Source organism: Oryctolagus cuniculus, chromosome 9 (assembly GCF_051225735.1).
Source record: "Oryctolagus cuniculus isolate XC-2025 breed Fujian yellow rabbit chromosome 9, ASM5122573v1, whole genome shotgun sequence".
Taxonomy (NCBI): Eukaryota; Metazoa; Chordata; class Mammalia; order Lagomorpha; family Leporidae; genus Oryctolagus; species Oryctolagus cuniculus.
In genome coordinates this window covers 98,862,150-98,879,735 of record NC_142875.1, presented here as the reverse complement: position 1 = coordinate 98,879,735, position 17,586 = coordinate 98,862,150, and the positions used below count along the sequence as shown (strand labels likewise).

The 17,586-nt window shown below is 41.7% G+C and overlaps 1 protein-coding gene across 48 annotated transcripts in view; it reads right to left on the bottom strand.

Annotated features, from left to right (window-relative positions):
* Nucleotides 1-17,586, bottom strand: part of WNK1 (WNK lysine deficient protein kinase 1) — a 171,585-nt gene that overhangs the window by 108,985 nt on the left and 45,014 nt on the right. The gene's annotated exons all lie outside the window — the stretch shown is intronic.

Genomic DNA, 17,586 nt, shown 5'->3' with positions numbered 1-17,586 from the left:
GCATTTGGCACAATGGTTAAGACGATGCTTTGGGGCGTCCACATGCCATGTTGGAATGCCTGATTTGAGTCCCAGCTCCTCCACTTCCAACCTAACTTACTATTCCTATGTATCCCAGGAGGCAGCAGATAATGGCTCAAATACCTGGGTCCCTGCCACCCATGTGGAGGCCAAGATTGAGTTCCAGGTCCTTGGCTTTGGTTTGGCCCAGTCCAACTATTGTGGGCATTTGGGGGAATGAACCAGAAGATGGAAGATGCCGTGTCTCTGCCATTCAAATACAGTGAAAGGACAGAATGAATAAATTACTTTCCTTTATGAATATATATCATCGCAAGAATTGCTATGATAATTAAGTAACCTATGGGCAAGGCTTTCATCACATGTTTAAAGAACCTGATATTTGGGGCTAGTGCTGTGGCACGGACGGTGCTGCAGTGCCAGCATCCCATATGGGCATTGGTTGGAGACCCGGGTTGCTCCACTTCCAATCCAGCTTTCTGCTACGATCTGGGAAAGCAGAAGATGGTCCAAGTCCTTGGGCCTCTGCACCCACGTAGGAGACCCAGAAGAAGCTCCTGGCTTCGGATTGGTGCAGCTCCAATCATTGCAGCCATCTGGGGAGTGAACCAGAAGATAGAAGACCTCTCTCTCCCTCTCTCTCTGCTTCTCTGTAGCTTTGCCTTTCAAATAAAATAAATTAATCTTAAAAAAACAAAAACCGGCCGGCGCCGCGGCTCACTAGGCTAATCCTCCGCCTAGCGGCGCCGGCACACCGGGTTCTAGTCCCGGTCGGGGCTCCGGATTCTGTCCCGGTTGCCCCTCTTCCAGGCCAGCCCTCTGCTGTGGCCAGGGAGTGCAGTGGAGGACGGCCCAGGTGCTTGGGTCCTGCACCCCATGGGAGACCAGGAAAAGCACCTGGCTCCTGGCTCCTGCCATCGGATCAGCGCGGTGCGCCGGCCGCAGCGCGCCGGCCGCGGCGGCCATTGGAGGGTGAACCAACGGCAAAAAAGGAAGACCTTTCTCTCTGTCTCTCTCTCTCTCACTGTCCACTCTGCCTGTCAAAAAAAAAATAATAAAAAAATAAAAAAATAAATAAAAAAAAAAACCCTGATATTTCACAGGTCAAGTCACTTCTTATTTGAGAAGTAAAAGAGGGAAAGAACTCGATTTTTTTTTTTAAGATTTATATATTTATTTTAAAGTCAGAGTTACACACACACAGAGGAGAGGTAGAGAGAGGTCTTCCATTGGCTGGTTCACTCCCCAGTTGGCCGCAACAGCCAGAGCTGCGCCAATCCGAAGCCAGGAGCCAGGAATTTCTTCTGGGTCTCCCATGTGGGTGCAGGGGCCCAGGATTTGGGCCAACTTCTACTGCTTTCCCAGGCCATAGCAGAGAGCTGGATCGGAAGTGGAGCAGCCAGGACTTGAACCAGTGCCCATATAGGATGTAGGCACTGCAGGCGGTGGCTTTACCTGCTACGCCACAGCGCCAGCCCCCTTATTTTTATTTATTTATTTAGACAATGTCTTGTACATTAAAACTCTGAGTTGCTCTGTCAATTAAAACAGAAACTAGGGGCAGATATTTGCGGTGTTCAGTTAAAATGCCACTTGAGACACCTACACTCCATATTGAAGTGCCCATTCAACTTCCAGCTACTCTGTTTCTGATCCAGCTCCCTACTGATGCGCCTGGAAAGCAGCTTTACACTTAAGTCCCTATCACCCATGTGGGAGACCCAGATGGAATTCCTGGCTCCTTGCACTGGACTGGTCCAGTCTTGGTCATTGGTGTCATCTGGGGAGTGAACCAGCAGATGGGAAATTTCTCTCAATAATAACATTGTTAAATAATAATAAAGATTTTTGATATTTCCTTCAATTATAAATGTGTACAGCTAGTAGTATTTAGCAGTCTGTGATTTCTGTCACCAAAAGACTTAAGATATTTTCGTGTCACATAACAAAGGGTCACAGTATCTCAAAATGTGACTTGCATTAATCATTACTTTGAAGTTATGGTAGCTCCCAGACCTCCCACTAGATCTCTACCTCTCTCTGTAACTCTTTCAAATAAATAAAATAAATCTTTAAAAGTAAATAAATAAAAATAAAAATTATTCAGCCTCAGGTAGTTTGTTATAGCAGCCTGAACAAATTAAGATACCCTCCCACTAACAATGTATGAAGGTTACCATTACTCCACATACAGCAGTACTTAGTAGTATCAGACAATTTCTGCCTGTTTGATAGGTGTAAAATAATTTCCATTTGCTTCATTTACTTCTTCAAAATCAATAAAATGTTTGAGCAACCTTTTCTGTTTTCTTTGCAGACTACTTGAGATTTCTCTTAGCTGCTCGGTCATATAACTTCTTTATCTGATTTGGAGAAATTCTTCATTTATTTTGGATACTAATTCTTTACCGGTCTTAACAACTTACAATTGAGTTTTCTTAATTTGTGGTATAAGTTTTCAACTTGTTTATGATGCTTTCTGATTTACAGATGGTTTTTCACTACAGAAAAATCTTTTTACTTGGTGGCAGTAATTTCAGATACTAAGGCCATAATTTTTCACCTGAAAATATAAAATTTGTTTTGTTTGCCAGATTTGGGGAATTTTCTTGTAAGGTAAGAGAGAGATTGATCATGAACAACTCATTCTTTCCTCGCTCCATCATATATCAATTTTTAGTAAGTATAGTTCTATTTTTGGATTCTATATGCTATCCCAATGGACAGTCTATTTCTGTACTAATGCCATAACTTCTTAATTACTACAGCTTTATAATAATTCACCCCTAATGGGACAATTTTTGTGACACACACTCCCCAAGTTCATTGAAATTGTGTAGGCTATGTTTTTTCCAACGAGAAGTTTAGTTCACTTCCAAAATGGCTGCCATACCCAGGGATGGGCCAGACCAAAGACAGGACTCAGGAACTAAATCCTAGTCTCCAACTAGTAGCAGAGGCCAAGTACTTGGGTCATCTTCCCTGCTTTCCCAGGCATTAGCAGGCAGCTGGACCGGAAGCAGAGTAATCGGGACTCAAACAGGCACTGTAACATGGAACACTGGTATTGCATGCAGTGGCTTAACCTGCTGAGCTACAATCCCTGCCCCAACATATACTAATTTTTTTTTTAAGATTTTATTTATTTATTTGAGAGGTAAAGTTACAGAGAGTGAGAGGGAAAGTCAAAGAGAAGGGTCTTCCCTCTGTTGGTTCACTCCCCAAATGGCCTCTGCAAGCCGGAGCTTTGTCGATCCAAAGCCAGAAGCCAGGTGCTTCTTCCTGGTCTCCCATGTGGGTGCAAGGCCTAAGGACTTGGGCCATCTTCTACTGCTTTCCCAGGCCACAGCAGAGAGCTGGATAGGAAGAAGTGCAGCCGGGACTAGAACCAGTGCCCATATGTGATGCTGGCACTGCAGGCAGAGGATTAACCTACTACACCATGGTGCTGGCCCCAATGTATACTAATTTTAAATAATTTTATTGAGGCGTAATTTGTATACCACAAAAATCACTACTTCAATCATTCCACCTCTTATACATTATCTCCCTTAATAATTATTTTACCTTAAGTATTCATCTTTATAATTATGACTATAAATGGCATATATTCCTAATTGCTCCTTACTCCCTTCTCCAGTCAATTTTCTATTTTTTGGAATATATTTTTCAAAACTCTATCACTAAATATCCATTAGTGGAAGAATCCTAGATTTTCTAAGTGTTTCTTTTTGCTTTAAAGACTTATTTATTTATAGAGGGACCAGGAGAGAGACAGGGATAGTGAAAAGGACAGAGAGAAGGAGTAATAAATAAATAGGTATCAATCTTCCATCTACTGGTTAACTCCCCAAATGGCCACAAACAGGGCCGGGCCAAACCAAAACCAGAAGCTTCACTGAGGTCTCCCACATGGGTGCAGGGGCACCAAGCACTTAGGCCATCTTTCACTGCTTTCCCAGGCATGTTAGCAGGGAGCTGGATCAAAAGTGGAGTAGCTGGGACACAGATAGTGCCCATGGGGGATGTCAGTGTCACAGGCAGTGTCTTAACCTGCTATGCCACAAAGCCAGCCCCTGAAAAGTTTACTCACTCTTGAATGATAGTTTAGATGGGTGCAGAATTCTAGGTTAGCTCTTTCTTCCCCAGCACTTTCAAAATAACGCATCATGTTATTCTGCTTTCTATTGTAGTTATCAGTAAAAAAAAATGTTCTTTTTAGTGGCCGGTGCTGGGATGTAATGGGTAAAGCCACCGCCTGCAGTGCTAGCATTCCACATGGTCGCCAGTTCAAGACCTGGCTGCTCCACTTCCGATCCAGCTCTCTGCTAAGGCCTAGGAAAGCAGAAGATGGCCCAAATCCTTGGGCTCTTGCACCAGCATGGGAGACCCAGAAGAAGCTCCTGACTCCTGGCTTCGGATCGGCACAGCTCTGGTCATTGAAGCCAATTGGAGCATGAACCAGCGGATGGAAGAACTTTCTCTCTCTGCCTCTCCTTCTCTATGTAACTGTGACTTTCAAATAAATAAATAAGTAAATAAATCTTAAGGAAAAAAAAAGCTCTTCTTAGACTCCTTTTTTTTCCTGCTGTGTTCTGCAAATCACTCACTACCTTGCATCTAGCTTTATTTATATTCAATTGGCTAATCATGCTTCTCAAGCTGAAAGTTTCAAGTATTTTTCCTGAAGACAGTAAAATTCTCAACTGTTATCTCTTTAAATACCACCTCCACCCATACTTCATGCTCTTCTTCCTAAGATTTTGTATGTGATGCAGTGTGAATTAGTGCACGTGTAACCTTATTTTATCCTTATTATCTTTTAAACTTCTTTTAAACTTCTCTCTCATTTCCCATTTCTTCCTCTCTGCTCCTTTCTGGGCAATGTTCTCATATTTATCTTCTTGTTCACTATTTATCTCTTCAGTTTTGACTGTATACAGCAGCAGCACCATTCTTGTGTCGCCAGACTACCACAGACTAGGGAATTCTGTGGACATCTTTTAGGATGAGGACAGAACTGACCCTCTGGCAAAAGTAGACGTATATATATCAAAACACTTTTATTTCCCCTCCCTGCAGAATGAACAAACAGGCCATTTTTCCTCTGTATTATTATTATTAATTGAACTGTAAGGTTTAAAGGAGGCACAGATAAAAACTACACATTTTAGGGTCTCAGCCTCTGTTCCAGAAATAAGGAAAAATGAACACAAACTAGACACAGCTTATTACAAAAATCTGGGAAGACAGGGGTGTTGGAAGAGGGGTAAATATCTGGACATCCATAAAGAAAACAAACCATAGAATCAAGTAGTCCATCACCAAAAGTCTCCACTGGGAAACTTGATAAAGGGAATTAAAATCCCCACACCTGTCCTTCTTTCTATACTAGTATCAAAAGCAAAGCTTGGAGAAAAGGTGTTAGCAGGGAAGCTAGGTATATACTTAAGACTTCAGTAGTGGAGGAATTCTTCAGTTATCTCACCAGGCCCAGTGTCTGGGAGAGGGATTTGTCCCTCCTCATTCAGCATTAACCCCTAAACGTGGAATTTTGAATAGGGTATGATAATCAACCCAATTTGCAATGATCCTTCCAACACTATACCATTCCTGCTTCATGAACAGACAAGTTTTCCTGGCACGCACCTTGGAACCTCTTTCCCTCTCAAAATTGGCTTCTCTCAAAGTTCTACAAAAGCCCCTTTTCACATTTATTTCAACCCTCCAACTAGAGGTTGCACCCTCTTGCCACAGTCACATACCCCGAGGTGAAAGATTCATGGCAGCAGAGGTATTTCACCCTGGGCTATCCTAAAATGTGCCTTTCCCAGAGATTAGGTGGCCAAAGGACAAGTCCAAAGTATCTGGGATCAAATTACTAAGAAAGATAATACTTCTTACCTGGTATTTAATTTCACTGCATTTTCATTTCATTATAAATTATTCACTGCAGCTCCCCTCAACACAGGTTGGTGTGTTGTTTTTAAGCTTTTCAGTTCACTTTTATCTCAAGTATCAGGAAATCTGATTTTGCCAACTGTTTTGGCTGCTGACATTTGCTTTCAGTAGTTGGTTTCCTCATGTAACTTACAATACAGGATATGAGGTTATCTTAAGCTGTTATTTGTTAGACTCCTGCATATACTCAGTTGTGAGTATATCCCTGTAGACAGGCTCTGAACTTATCCCAGAGATATTATTAGTCCTGGCTATAACTCCATGCAGTAAGTTTAACGCTCTCATTTATGTGTGAATACAGGTCCTTGGTTATAATCTCTCAGGATAAACTATTTTTTATCTTACTTTACTCGGAAACATTTCCTCATCTTCTTCCAGTTTCAGAGAATGAATTTTCCCTTTCATTAAAATTGTAACTCCTTGAATAAACTGACTTTATTGGATCTTAGTTCTAATATCTCTGTGGACTGGAGATTTCATTTATCCTCTGAAAGATAGCAAAATCATGTCTCTTACTTAATAAGATTGGCAAATATAACCAAAAAGAGCTTGTCAATTCATATTTTTTCCCACTGTGGTCTTTAGTTTCCTCTTAGGTTTTAGATTTTGGAAATTATTTTTACATTATTACAAGCTCAGCTATGCATTTGAAAAGTTAGTTATTGCTGGTTTTTAAAAAAAATTGAAGGGGCCAGCATTGTGGTATAGTGGTGAAGCTGCCACCTATGATGCCAACATCCCATATAGGCACTGGTTCAAGTCCCAGCTGCTCCACCTACCATCCAGTTGGCTGCTAATACACCTGGGAAAGCAGCAGAGGATGGCCTAAATGTTTGGGTCCCTGCACCCACGTGGAGACCCGGAAGAAGCTCCTGGCTTCGGTCTGACCCAGCCCTGGCCGCTGCAGTCATTTGGGAAGCGAATCAGCAGATGAAAGATCTGACTCTCTCTCTCTCTCTCTCACCGCCCACCCCCCACCGCTTCCTCTTAAAGTACCTATCAAATACATAAAATAAATGTAAAAAAATAAATAAATTAAAATGAAAAAATAAAAAATTCAAATTATCTGGTGTTTTACAGTGGGAAGAGTCCAGTTTTTAATTTGTAATAAGAGCTCCCAAATACGTTTTTTTAAAATATGTTATATATTTAAAATATATTATAAAATATGTTTTTAAATATATTCAAAATATATTATAAAATATATTATAAATTTTTAAAAAATCTTATTTACCAAACATTCTTAAATACTCCTCATTTAAAGGAAATTCAGGCAGAAATAAGAGGGAAATCTGGATTGCTTGTTGACTCCTTTCATACTATTGGACATTCTGAGCCTTTTTTTTTTTTTTTTTTGGACAGGCAGAGTGGATAGTGAGAGAGAGAGACAGAGAGAAAGGTCTTCCTTTGCCGTTGGTTCACCCTCCAATGGCCGCCGCGGCGCGCTGCGGCCGGCGCACCGCGCTGATCCGATGGCAGGAGCCAGGAGCCAGGTGCTTTTCCTGGTCTCCCATGGGGTGCAGGGCCCAAGCACCTGGGCCATCCTCCACTGCACTCCCGGGCCACAGCAGAGAGCTGGCCTGGAAGAGGGGCAACCGGGACAGAATCCGGCGCCCCGACCGGGACTAGAACCCGGTGTGCCGGCGCCGCTAGGCGGAGGATTAGCCTAGTGAGCCGCGGCGCCGGCCTCCTTTCTATAGTTGAACTAAGAAAATTTCTATTGCAGGGGGCTGGTACTGTGGTGCAGTGGTTTAAAGTCCTGCCCTGAAACGCTGGCATCCCATATGGGCGCAGGTTCTAGTTCCAGCTGCTCCTCTTCCAATCCAGCTCTCTGCTGTGTCCTGGGATAGCAGAAGATGGCCCAAGTCCTTGGGCCCCTGCACTCATGGGGGAGATCTGGAGGAAGCTCCTGGCACCTGGCTTCAGATAGGCACAGCTCCAGTCATTTGGGGAGCGAACCAGTGAATGGAAGACCTCTCTCTCTCTATAACTCTTTCAAATAAATAAAATAAAATGTGGGGGCTGGTGTTGTGGTGTAGCAATAAAGACGCCCTTAAGACATGGACATCCTGTATGGGCACCGGTTCATGTCACGGCTGTTCCACTTCCAATCTAGCTCCTGTTCATGGCCTGGGAAAAGCAAAAGATGGCCCAAGTGCTTGGGCCCCTGCTACCTTTGTGGGAGACACAAATGACACTCCTAGTTTTGGTCTGGCCTAGCCCTAGCTGTGTGGTCATCTGGGGAGTGAACCAGCAGATGGAAGATCTCTCTCTCTTAAACTCTTTCAAATAAATAAATCTTTAAAAAAAAAATTGTGTGGCCGGCGCCGCGGCTCACTTGGCTAATCCTTTGCCTGCAGAACCAGCACCCCGGGTTCTAGTCCCGGTTAGGGCGCCGGATTCTGTCCTGGTTGCTCCTCTTCCAGTCCAGCTCTCTGCTGTGGCCCAGGAAGGCAGTGGAGGATGGCCCAAGTGCTTAGGCCCTGCACCCGCAAGGGAGACCAGGAGGAGGCACCTGGCTCCTGGCTTCAGATCGGCGCAGCGCACCAGCCGTAGCGGCCATTTTGGGGGTGAACCAACGGAAAAGGAAGACCTTTCTCTCTCTCTCTAACTTTGCCTGTCCAAAAAAAAAAAAAAAAAAAAAAAGTGCGAAGTTAATCTAGCATCAAAACAATTAGAAAACTAATCATATGAGCCAAATTATGACAGCTAACCTACCATTAAGGGATATTTTAATTTTTAATCTAAAACCTATCTACTTAATTGTATTGATAAATACTCTTTCTTTAATGTGCAACATTCATTTTTTTAGCAATTTATGTTTGTTTAAATTTTTAACAAATATCTGGGTGTCCTATGTATGACAACAGCATAAGAACATCAAAGATAAAGTTCCTATAACCTAGACCTTACAATATAAAGAGGGATGATTTTATTAATTACAACAAAGGGGAAAAACTGAATGCTTTCAGAATATGTCACAAAACATCCACTTTAAGTGTGCACAAGCCTCATAAGAAGGGTACATTATCAGCAGACTACCCTAAGGATTAAGTAAGTTCATAGACATGAAAGTATCCACAATTCTAGTCAAATAATTCTTTAAATGCTAAAGAGCCTAAGAATCTGCAAAAACAAAAAGGCTACATAGGTGAACTTAGAACGTAGGATATAGATTGGAGGCCGGGAACACAAAATAACAATTATGAAATTCAACTTTGTCTACTTAAATTTGCTTATTTCCCCATCATAGTATTCCACTGTAGCTGAATCCGGTAGTACACGTTATACAAGGGTACTTCAAAAATTTAATGGAAAATGGAATTAAAAGAAGACTTTTTAAAAAATTTATTTATTCAAGTGTCAGAGAGGCAGAAAGAACTGCCACCTACTGGTTAACTCCCTAAATGAGCCAGGAGGCAGGAACTCAATTCAGGTTTCCCACATAGGTCACAGGGCACCAAATACTGAAGCCATTACCTGCCGCCTCCCAGAGTTTGCTTTGGAAGGAAATTAGAATTGGAAGCTGTAGCCATAAAATCAAACCCAGGCACTCCAATATAGGATGACAGTATCTCAACTGATGTCCTTAAAAAATTTAATTTCTGGGGTCAGCACTGTGGCATGGTGGGTAAAGCCACTGCCTGCAGTGCCAGCATCCTACATGGACTTCAGTTCAAGTCCTGGCCACTCCACTTCTGATCCAGCTCTCTGCTATGGCCTGGGAAAGCAGCAGCAGATGGCTCAAATCCTTGGGCCCCTGCACCCGCGTGGAAGACCTGGAAGAAGCTCCTGGCTCCTGGCTTTGGATTGGTGCAGCTCTGGCTGTTGCGACCAATTGGGAGTGAACCAGAGGATGGAAGACCTTTCTTTCTCTCTCTCTCTCTCTCTCTCTCTCTCTGTAACTCTGACTTTCAAATAAATAAATAAATCTCTTAAAAATTTTTTTCTTGAGAGGCAGAGAGACAAATACACGTTCCTATCCACTGGTTCACCCCCCAGATGCCTACAATGGCCAGGGCTGAGCCAGGCCAATTAAGGAGGGAACTCAATCTAGGTCTCCCAAGTATGTGGGAGGAACCCAAGTATTGAGTCATCACCTGCTACCTCCCCAGGTGTGCGCATTAGCAGGAAGCTGTTATTTCAGTGCAAACCAGTTTGAAATACATGCACAGTTTTTTCATAATACACATTTTCTTTTTTTTAAAAAGATTTATTTATTTGAAAGTCAGAGTTACACAGAGAAGAAAGGCAGAGAGAGAGAGAGAGACCCGGAAGAAGCTCCTGGCTCTTGGCTTAAATCAGTCCAGCTTTGGTTGTTGTGGCCATTTGGTGAACCAGCAGATGGAAGACCTCTCTATCTCTCTCTGTATCTGTAACTCTGCCTTTCAAATAAGTAAATAAAATTTCTTTTTTAAAAAAGCTGCCAACTAATTAATTATAGCAAAGCATAAATACAAAGGAAAAAATGGGACTTCTCACTTATCAAAAATCTGCAACCAATTTTCCCTAAGAATACACCGAATGGAAATCTAAATATTTCATGGGAATATTACCTTATTTCTAATTTTGCCTAGAAGTCATCTATACTTCTAACAGAGCTATTATATGTATTTATTATATGTTTTTATACTTTCTAAAGATTATTTAAGGACCCTGAGATGTTGTCCAAATATTTAAAATTGCAAGTATAGTTGAACAAGAACAAATTATCATCAAATAAGCAGGGGAAAAGCCTAAATAAATAATTGGGACTTCTTTAAATGATGTCTTAACTTGTTCTAGCTATAACCAAATCTATTTTTAATCAAGTAGAACTACATAAAATATCTCAGAGAAGTATGTTATTTTAGCATTCAAAAAACTTTAAAAGATAATAGTAAAATAGATCAAAACTAACATAAGCACACAGACCAACAGCAATGGCTGGGTTTTTAAAAACTATTTGTAAAGTGTCTCTACGAGTTGGGTGCTTTACTACATCTGATTCTCAGAAAACCAAGTGAGATGTTAGGAAATATTCCTTTTACTTTACAGTTGAATAAACTCAGAAAAATTTAACATACCCTTCAAATTCACATGAAAAGCAGAACCCTTAGTCAAATGAAGATTTTATTCAGATTTCATATTCTATTCACTACACTATACCAACATATCCTAAAAATGTTGAAAAGCTTCTAAATAGTTTTTGGAAGATCCACATTGATATTTTTCTTATTAACCTGAGATAACTGAAAACAACTAGATACTTTATTACCAACTAATCAATCAAATTATCATGAAGACAGTAATAAAAATTTAAAATGTCATCTCAAAAAAGAATTGTAAAACATCAAAGTATGAATAGTCAAGCAACTGTTAGAACATTCTCTCCAGCATTATTAAGTTGGATACTCTTGGGAACTTGATATACTATTGCATATATATTCATGCGGTATAGCTGATATAGCTAACCCATTCTATTCATTCAATTCATTTCTTTTCACCTACATTAAATTGTTTTGACAGCCTAAATGAACAAAACCAAGGATCAATGTCACATGACCTCCCATAACATGCACAGTTCCATACTACTGGGGGGTGGGGAGCCAAGCAACAACAATTGTTCGTTTTAGTACTAGCCAAATAATACACAAGTTATTTGTTGATGTAATTTCTTCTTGATAAAAACACTGCTAATGTTTCAGACAATAGCTTTACAGCAATTTGCATATCTCCAGACCCTTCTTTTTCTTTTTCTTTTTTTTTTTTTTTTTTTTTTTTTGACAGGCAGAGTGGACAGTGAGAGAGAGAGACAGAGAGAAAGGTCTTCCTTTGCCGTTGGTTCACCCTCCAATGGCCGCCGCGGCTGGCGCGCTGCGGCCGGCGCACCGCGCTGATCCGATGGCAGGAGCCAGGAGCCAGGAGCCAGGTGCTTCTCCTGGTCTCCCATGGGGTGCAGGGCCCAAGCACCTGGGCCATCCTCCACTGCACTCCCTGGCCACAGCAGAGAGCTGGCCTGGAAGAGGGGCAACCGGGACAGAATCCGGTGCCCCGACCGGGACTAGAACCCGGTGTGCCGGCGCCGCTAGGCGGAGGATTAGCCTAGTGCGCCGCGGCGCCGGCCCAGACCCTTATTTTTCAAAAGTTATTTTATTTTAATCATCCTCTACCATCATATATCAGTATTTTCTAAAGTAGCAATCCTGTATCTTTCTACTGCTTATTTTATTTGTCCTAGAAGCCAACCTTCCACACCAACTATGCAATTGAAGCAGAGATTAATTAATGGAAACCAATCTTTTAATTTTCACTTTATTAGTTAACAATTATAGTCCTCAAAGCTTTTGATCTTAAGTCAATATTTAAACTTCTGTAGCATTTATTTTCAGCAATATTCAGGTTTTACTGCTAAATTAAGACTACATATGATATGTCTACCTATCAAAATATGGGTGGAGAGAAGTGTCTGGAATTCCTTGATTAAAATATTTTAGGTCACTATAGGAGCCCTCCCTCGTTATCACTTTCTGCACCCCCCTGACGTAGCAAAGACCTGGGCATCTATTCTGTCATTCAATGTGATATTAATTGTTGATGGGTTCTGGGAAATAGAAATAAAAACTTGTTTTCAGGCATAAAGTACAGAAGTTTGAAACACTGTTTTACCACACAGCATGGTTTTAGGTACTATTTACAGGAAAAAAAGTAGAGAATTATTCTGTATTTTAAGAGAAATGTGTCATATAAATAATTAATGACGTCTGGTATAATAGCAATTCAAAGATGACAGACGTATTGTTTAGGTATCTTACTCTTGAAAACTTAAAAATAATTTGAGATTGAGGCCTAGGTATGGTTGAGAAAATAACTACTAGAAGCAAATAATGACTCAAATGAAAAAACTCTTAGCTGTTAAAAACAACAAGGGACTGTTGTTTTGGTATAGCAGGTAAGACTGCTGCCTAGGATACTGGCAATTCCATATGAGTGCCAGTTTGAGTCCCAGCTGTTCCATTTCCAATCCAGCTCCCTGCTAATGCACCGGGGCCCCTGCATCCATGTGGGGTACTCAGAGGAAGCTCCTGGCTACTGGCTTCAGGCTGGCCCAGCCCTAGTGGTTGCAGTCATTTGGAGAATAAACCAGCAGATGGAAGACTGTCTCTCCCTCTCTAATTCTGCCTTTCAAATCAGTAAAATAAATCTTTAAAAAACCAACAATTTTATACAAGAAATCAAGAAAATGAGTACAATACATAAAAACATAATGTGTTAAATTTTCAATATGCAAGACAAAGTATTTATTTAAGAAAGTAAGATCCAAAAAGTCTATGTCATTTCCAATTCATATACTTTTTAAGATTTTATTTATTTATTTGAGAGGTAGTATTACAGACAGAGGGAGAGACAGAGATAAAGGTCTTCCATCTGCTGGTTCACTCTCTAAATGGCCGCAAATGGCTGGAGCTGAACTATCTAAAGCAAGGAGCCTGGAGCTTCTTCCAGGTCTCCCACATGGGTGCAGGGGCCCAAGGATTTGAGCCACCTTCTGCTGCTTTCCCAGGCCATAGCAGAGAGCTGGATTGGAGGAGGAGCAGCTAGGACAAGAACCAGCGGCCGTATGGGGCGCCGGCACTGCAGGTGAAGGATTAACTTACTGCGCCACAGAGCTGGTCCCTCCAATTCATATTAACTTCAAATAACGAACTTCTGTATTACATTTTTTTTTCTAAGACCCTTTTCTTATCAGCTCAATCTTTTTTTTTTTAAGATTTATTTTTATTTATTTGAAAGACAGAATTATAGAGAGAAGTAGAGACAGAGAGAGAGGTCTTCCATCGGATGGTTCACTCCCCAGATGGTCGCAACAGCAGGAGCTGTGCCGATCCGAAGCCAGGAGCCATGAGCTTCTTCTGTGTCTCCCATGTGGGTGTAGGGGCCCAAGGACTTGGGCCATCTTCTACTGCTATCCCAGGCCATAGCAGAGAGTTGGATGGGAAGAGGAACAGCCGGGACTAGAACCGGCGACCATATGGGATGTTGGCACATCAGGCCAGGGCTTTAACCCATTGCGCCACAGCACTAACCCCTATTATCTCAATCTTTTATTTATTTATTTATTTATTTTTGATAGGCAGAGTGGACAGTGAGAGAGAGAGAGAGACAGAGAGAAAGGTTTTCCTTTTTCCGTTGGTTCACCCCGCAGTGGCCGCTGTGGCCGACACACCGTGCTGATCTGAATCCAGGAACCAGGTGCCCGCTCCTTGTCTCCCAGGCGGGTGCAGGGCCCAAACACTTGGGCCATCCTCCACTGCCTTCCTGGGCCACAGAATCCGGCGCCCCAACAGAGATAGAACCTGGAGTGCTGGCGCTGCAGGCGGAGGATTAGCCTAGTGAGCCGCGGCGCCGGCCATTAGCTCAATCTTAATTGTCCCCCTCATTCCTCCCTATAATCACTTGGGAAGTAAGAAATAGGTGTTTCAAATGTATGGGGAGACTCATCCCAAAAGCCCAGAAAGCAGTAAAATTTAGAGTTAGGAAAAACAAAAACAGAAAGCTGAATTCCCACAACAAATGTAACCTGTCTTAACACAGGTTTATACTGACAATAAACATGTGATATCTTTATGTGCAGCAAGATCTTACTTTTTAATGTAATAAGTTAATGTTTTATAATTAAAATTAAAAATATAATTAAAATAATTAAAATTAGTATTTCCAAATGATTACTGAACATTTTGATCAAAACCTCAATATAGTATATCCCCAAACCCTATCAAGGATTTTAGGATAAATCCCAGACCCAGTGACTCATATCTGCACAGGAGATATCCTTTTCATGACCAACAAGTCTGAAAAATACTCTTGGGGCCAGCTGTGTGGTGCAGTGCTGGCCTGAAGCATCAGCATCCCATACGGGCACCGGTTCTAGTCCTGGCTGCTCCTCTTCCCATCCAGCTCTCTGCTATGGCCCTGGGAAAGCAGTAGAAGATACCCCCAAGTGTTTGGGCCCCTGCACCCGCGTGGGAGACCCAGAATAAGCTTCTGGCTTCGGATTGGCGCAGCTCCAGCCGCTGTGGCCAATTGGGAAGTGAACCAATGGACCAACAGATGGAAGGCCTCTCTCTCTCTCTCTCTCCTCTCTCTGTGTAACTGTGACTTTCAAATAAAAATAAATAAATCTTAACAAAAAATACTTATTGTATCAAATCCAAATTTCAAAGCCACTCTGATACACCTTCATTCTCAACACCGTCCAAAACAACTCACTACAAGATAGAAGAACTCCTAAATTCTCACATGCCATGCTCATTTCTTCCTTGTACTTCTATTTCTAAAGTAACTGCCCAGAATTTTAGTTTCCTTTTGAGGACTTAACATACTCTATGTAAATACTTTTTGAAAACCACGGAAATATGCAGATTAAGGACATTATCTTAATGTCAGCTACCCTATTCACAGTGATTTATTCTCCCATATATATTCCTGAATATAATTCAAACTTAGTCTTTTTTATATTTCAAAGAAACAGGCTACTGAAGAAGCCATCAGAATAAGGTAGCATTTTCTTAATTTGAGACTACATATATCAGAGGTGACTAAAAGAATTTTCTGTCTAATTTTGACTACTAAGTAAAAATTAATACATGTATATTCTGGCTCATCTAGTTGACCAAAGATTTCACTAAGCAGTTTGTTTTTTGAATAACATTAGCAACCAAATGAGAATAGCAATTTACAAATCTGATGTATTCATTACTAAGTTTGCTAATGATTTTGGTTGCAGGTAGATATAGATGTCCTAATATCAGCACATTTTCCTAATCAACTATTTACTCTGAATTCCTTTACCAATCAAACATAAAAACTTTTGCAGCTTTAATTTGTAACTAAAAAAGACAGTTTCATGAGAGATGCTGGCATCCTATATCAGAGTGCTGGTTTGAGTCCTGACCTCTTTGCTTCTGAAATAGCTTCTGCTAACACACCTGGGAAAGCAGTATTAAGATGGCTCAAGTACATGGGCCCCTGCCACCCATATGGAGACACAGAAGGAGTTCTGGGCTCCGAACTTTAGACTGAACCAGTTCTAGCTGTTGAGGCCATTTGGCAGTGAACCACTGAATGGAAGATATTTTTCTCTGTCACTCCCTCTTCTATGTCACTCTGACTTTCAAATAAGCAAATCTTTAGGGAGGACCTGTTAACTGTCCATCTTTCACTTTATATAGTATCATATTACTTTCATTTAGAAACCAATATAATACTCCGGAATTAACCTTTAAACTCTGTCTTAAGAAATCAGTTCCAGGGGCCGGCATTGTAGCATTGCAGGTAAAGCCACCGCCTAAAATGTCAGCATTCCTCATGAGTGCCAGGTCTTGTATGGGCGGCTCCACTTTTTTTTTTTTTTTGAAAGGTGAAGTTAACAGACAGTGAAAGGAGAGACAGTGCTTGGACCATCTTGTACTGCTTTCCTAGGTTAAGCAGAGGAATGGATCGGAAGAGGTGCACCACAGTGCTGGCCCCTGCTCCACTTCTGATCCAGCTCTCTGCTAATGACCTGAGAAAGGCAGTGGAAGATGACCCAGTGTTTGGGCCCTACCACTCACATGGAAAACCTGGAAGAAGCTCATGGTTGCTGGCTTTGACTTGGCCCAACCTGGCCAACGTGGCCATCTAGGGAATGAACCAGTGGATAGAAGATCCTTCTCTCCCTCTCTCTCTGTACTCTTTCAAATAAAACAATCAGTCATTACACACAAAAAGCGGGTAAGGAAGGGGGACTGCATTGTGACATAGCAGGTAAAGCTGCCACCTGAGATGCTTGCATCCTATGAGTATCATAGGATACTCATAGGAGTTTGAGTTCGAGTTCTGGCTGTTCCACTTATGACCCAGCTCCCTGCTAATGACCTGGAAAAAGCAGCAGAAGATGGCCCAAATCCTTGGGCCCCTTCACCCATGTGGAAGACCAGGATTAAGTTCCTGGCTCCAGGCTTGGGCCTGGCCCAGCCCTGGCCATTTCAGCCATGTGGAGAATGAACCAGAGGATGCAAGATTTCTAGCTCCTCTCTTTCTCTGAAACTCTGATTTTCAAATAAATGAAATAAATCATTATACACATACACACATCAATATACTTACTACCTACAACAGCATCCTCTTAACCAGTTAGTATTGTTATTGGTTATTAAAACAAATTTATAAGTAGTAAAATACTCATTTATATACCACATAAGATTATCTTTTAACTCTAGAAGTGTATGTACTGTATGGACAATAAAGCCATGGCCCATGCACGCTACATGTTCATTTTCAGTTTCTGTTTCTACAAGCTTCTCCACCCACCATCTCATTTTACGTTGCTTATATGTAGAAAATGTGGGGCCAGTGTTGTGGCATAAGGGGTAAAGCCGCCGCCTAAGTGCCAGCATCCCGTATGGGTGCCGGTTTGAGTCCCGGCTACTCCACTTCTGATCCAGCTAGCTCTCTGCTATGGCCTGGGAAAGCAGTGGAAGATGCCCCAAATCCTTGGGCCCCTGCACCTGTGTGGGAAACCTGGAAGAAACTCCTAGCTCCTTGCTTCAGATTGGCACAGGTCCAGCTGTTGCAGCCATCTGG